Source organism: Tupaia chinensis, unplaced genomic scaffold (assembly GCF_000334495.1).
Source record: "Tupaia chinensis unplaced genomic scaffold, TupChi_1.0 Scaffold144255_1, whole genome shotgun sequence".
Classification (NCBI taxonomy): Eukaryota; Metazoa; Chordata; class Mammalia; order Scandentia; family Tupaiidae; genus Tupaia; species Tupaia belangeri.
In genome coordinates this window covers 3166984-3171525 of record NW_006204113.1, presented here as the reverse complement: position 1 = coordinate 3171525, position 4542 = coordinate 3166984, and the positions used below count along the sequence as shown (strand labels likewise).

The 4542-nt window shown below is 58.7% G+C and overlaps 1 protein-coding gene across 1 annotated transcript in view; it reads right to left on the bottom strand.

The window, feature by feature from the left end:
* Positions 1 to 713: 713 nt before the first annotated feature.
* Positions 714 to 4542, bottom strand: part of NEURL1 (neuralized E3 ubiquitin protein ligase 1) — a 113861-nt gene continuing 110032 nt past the window's right edge. The window contains 1 exon segment of the mRNA XM_006166398.3: positions 714 to 1433. The gene's annotated coding sequence lies outside the window, so the exon portion shown is untranslated.

The following is a 4542-nucleotide window of genomic DNA, read 5'->3' as shown; positions in this document are numbered from 1 at the left end:
AGCAGAAGCAGCCTAGGCCGTCACACGGGAAAGGTGCTGGGCACAGGGGCACTGAGCAGCTGGAGCAGGTCACCCCTGCAGGTTGCCATCAAGCAGGCCGACCGCCACACTCACAGGAGTTGTCAGCCCCAGGGTTCTCATTACTGAGGGTAGGTCAGGCTGGCCAGGGCTGCCTTGCCCTCAGCACACATCGGCGCTCCTGGGCCCAACTGCAGGCCCTAACTGATCACAACGGATAGGGTGGAGGGCCTCCCTGGGCCTCTGAGCCTTTGGCTAAATCATCAGCCCTATTTGGGGCAGGCTTCACGTCTCTGTGGTTCCCAAGCTCTATGATCAGAGCCAGTGAGAGGACAAGGCCCATAACCTACAGCCTTGGAGAAAAACAGCTCTGTATTTTTTTTGTTGAAGGTGTTTGCCATAGGTCTTGTGCCCTGGCCAGAGTGAGAGGGAAAGTGAGAAAACATCCCCGGAGGAGATGGCCAGGCCACATCGCTTCTGCTCCATTCTCCTCTTGAGGTTTTGGGCTCGCGCACACACGCCTGACATGATTTTCTAGCCACCGGGGTCAGGACTCAAACCGCGGTCGACCACATGGGAATCCTGCGCCTTAATAGCCATACCACCTGCCGGCCCCAAGCCACACTGATTTTAACTCCCCCCCCCCCCCCTTCCCCCCCCCCTCCCCGCCACAAGCCCCCCTGATTTTCCCCCCCCCCCCCCCCGTTCCGTCCTGCACAGCTGGGGCCCCACGCCACACGTTGGGCACATGGATGTTTATGGAATGGGCGGAGGGGCCCAACCCTTCGAGGCCTTGAGCCCAACCGACCTCTGAGGTTGGGCTTAGCATGTGATTTCCCTTCTCCCGGGTCCTTTTTTATCTCACACGTGACCTTGACAATCAGCGCCTTCCCCCATCTCAGTCCAGGGACTTGGTGGCCTTAGAGAAAGGGGTCCCTGGGCTACAGTGGCCTGCCTTGCTCCCAGTTCCATCCTGGCTTATGGGTCAGGCCTCGAGGTGCGCGTGTCAGAGGAGCTGTTGCTTTAGAGCAGGAGGATGGATCGAGCACGTTGAAGGTAAGCGAGAGGCATGTTGGTGATAAGTGGGTGCATGTTTGAGGTGGCTGGGGCTCGTCCTCCCTTCATGGGGAAGGAAGCTTCCAGAAGAGGATGTCTTCTAGGCAGAAAGGGTGAGAAGTCTGAGAGAGGGTTTGCGGTTTTGTTTTGTCTTTATTGATTAGAAAGAAGGAAGAAGTCAATTCTGGGCGTTTCAGGAAGAGAGCAGGTAGGAAAGGAATTTAGTGATGGAGCACCCAACGGTCCAGCCAGAGCAGGCTGAGGAATCCCCCAAATTTGTCCGTAGAAGGAACTGGCCGGAGAAAATCGCTGCTCACGGGGGTTCCCAGCAGGTGTCGAGGGGTGGTCACTGGTTTTACCTGGTGGGGAGGAGAAGTTGCCATCTGCAAACTATTTGAATCCGGAGGCTGTTTTCAGAACATGTACCAGTCGCCCGGGTCCCCAGCTGATGTCCCCATCCCCCTATGACTAACCCAGAGCCAGCCTCCCGAGTTGTAGCAATCAATTAGAGACCAGTGACCACAGTGGGTCACTCAGTAGGGACCCACCATCCCAAACCAGAACTCCACCAGGCACATATGGGAGGAAAATGGCCCCTTCTGTCCTGTCCTTCCCAAGTTATTCCCAAGTATCCCTATGATACTGGGGTGGATCAGCTTGCCGAGTCTGCCTCCCGGTATGAATTTCACAGGGTGAGACAGGCTCCCCATGGATACAGCCTTCTGGCTTTTAGGGCTTGTAACCAGGGCACGCTGCTCCTAGGCATTGATTTAGAGCAAGGGGAGAGTAATCGGCCCGTTCCTGAGTTTCCAGCTTGTTCTCTGCAGCAGGTTTGAAGTCTAGGACACAGGACAGGAGATGAGTTCCTGTCAGTTGCCAAGAGGTTGACAGGAGGGCTCCTTCCAGGCAGGTCCCTAGGCATGAGTGTGCGGATTGATGTTGGCTGTGGACTGTCAGGTGCCTCCGGGGCTCCAGAACTTTGGGGGCTCGCTCATGGTGGACGCTCAAGCCCTCTCAGTGGTCAGGAGGAGCCCCTCCAGGTTTCCCCTCTTCTCCCCTCAACAGAGAAGCTGGAGCAAAGGACACTGAATTCAGAGTAGTTGATCTGAGTGCTAAACTTCTTCCAGGATCAATGGTGGTGCTAACTCCTCTCCAGGTTTCTAATATTCCTAATTGTGGGGCTTTTTGTTGTTTTTTAATCTCATGACAAAAATGCAGTGTCCTTGGGGAAGGGACCCAGCCCCCTGGCCTGCCACTTTCCAGGTGTCCTTTTTTACTTTGACAGGCCTCTCCGGCCTGCAGAAATGGCTGTCTCGGCATGCTTCTAGACTGTAAGATTTGGGTTGTTTTGTATTTTATGTTTACATGCATCTTGTATTTCCCTGAAAACTAAATAAAGTTTTTGGCCTTTTTAACTGCACAGAATTACCTCTTCATTCTTCCTGAATCTACACTCCCCGGCCCTCTGGAAGGACTGGAGGGTGGGGGGACAGGTAAGTTCCTCAGGCTCTTCCCCCACGCACAGGCCCAGCTGGTCCCTCAGCTACTTCCGAGACTCAGGGCAGGGGGTCCTGGTGTGGGGTCAGCCCCTGACGGTTTAAGGCCAGACAGAGCTGAGGAGCCAGAGCATCGTCCCAGGAGAGAGGGTGGGTGAGCGGGCACCCCACGGGCCTCTGAGACCCAGCCTGGCCCTGCCAAATGGGCACAAGCCCAACGTCCTGTCTGGACCTTGAGGCCAGTGTGGCAACCTCCTCCCTCAGCCCCCACCCCAGCTTTCCCGGCCACCTCGAAGTACTGAGTGCATCCAGAAAGCTTCTCTCAAGGTCTCTGTCTGGAGGCCTCCCTTTTCTCCCCAGCGGCACCACTCATTTGGTGTAGCCTCTGCACCCCCGGGGGACACCACCTAGCTCGAGCTCTCCCCACACTTCGGGCGAGGGTGTGAGCCTGGGGAGGTGGGGAGCCAGCACAACCGCTGCTGGCCTGAGTGGAGGGCCTGCCGTCCTCCCACTGGCCCCTAGGTGGCGCTGCCCACCCCACAAGGGTCTTGGGCTGAGCCTGCGCCGTCTGCCTTCAGACGCTGGGCATCCTGGTTGTTGGTCCTGCTCCTGCCCGCCACTCCCTGTTACCACCCCCACCACCCTCCCCCCGCAAACCCGGAGGGCAGTGGCTTCTCCTGACCAACTGACAGGGTTCCCTGGCATTCCAGCCCCGGCTGCCCGAGCCCCAGCCCCACTGCAGGCCCGGCTCCAGGCACTCCTCCCTGGTTTCCCAACCCACCTTGGTGCCTGAGAACCCACAACTGTCCCCAGGAGTCAGGCCTCACCTCTTAATGACTCCGCTCTATCCAGGGTGCACGACCCTCTGCCCTGCACGCTCGTACATGCACACACGTGCACCCTGGCCCTCCTCCCCGCCCTCCACACCACAGTACAGCCTTCGGGCTGGTACGAAATCACCTTTATTCACAATCACAGCGACCCGAGTTCACAAAGGAGGCAGCAGCTAGCCCTGCGCTAGCAGAGTAATGGATGATGGCTTCCTCTCCTCGGCCCTCGGGCCTGGGCCACGCAGACCTCACACCTGAGACCCTTCTGTCTCGACGGTGGCCCCCAACTGGATAGGGCTGGTACTGCTCCCACAGGAGGGGTCTCCCAGGGTCTAGAGACTGCAGTGGCACAGTGTCCTCCCCGGAGGTCAGCCTGGAGTGCCGTGTCCCCAGAGCGTCCCATCACACCACCCTGTGGGAGCCCCACACCAAGGAACTGCCCGGAGTCCCACAGCCAGTCCACACCCCTCCCCCAAACCGCCATCTTACAGAGGAGGAAGCTGAGGCTCGTCGGGCCAGGACTAGTGCTCCGTGCCACCTGCCACAGGGAGAAGCCACCTCCAGGGCCAGAGGGTCCATATCCAGGACAGGGCGAGCAAGGCTGAGCTGACCGAAACCACCTCCTCCCCAGACCCCGAACAAGAACCCAGAGGTGTCAGAGCCAAGGTGGAGAGCCACCTGCCCCTCTGGGAGGATTCTCCTAGTCCTGTCCTCGGGCCCATGCTGGGCTCCCTGCCCCCGGCCTGCCCAGAAGCTTCTATGCCCTTATGACAGGGGGCCGCTGCACTGCCTGATCCATCTGAGCCAGCCATGCCAACCCAGCGCCAGCCCCGGGAAGGAGGGCAGTGTGTGGCTGTGCACGGCCTCCAGTCACCAGAGAGATGCCAGGAGGCTCCAGCCCGGCCCCTGCTGTGCAGCCCCCTCACGGTTAGCGCTGTATGTGCTCATACGGAGCCTGCGAGGGTCTGAGTGATGACGACCCATGCGGCCCCTCTCCCCAGGCACCCCGCATTCCAGGCCTGCGTTTCCAGGCTCGGGGAATGGCAGCTTACCCTCAAATGAAACCCAAACCCACAACCAAATAAATAAATAAATTAAAAACAAGGGAAAAGGCTGTTCTAACCCAGGAATGCACCCACCCA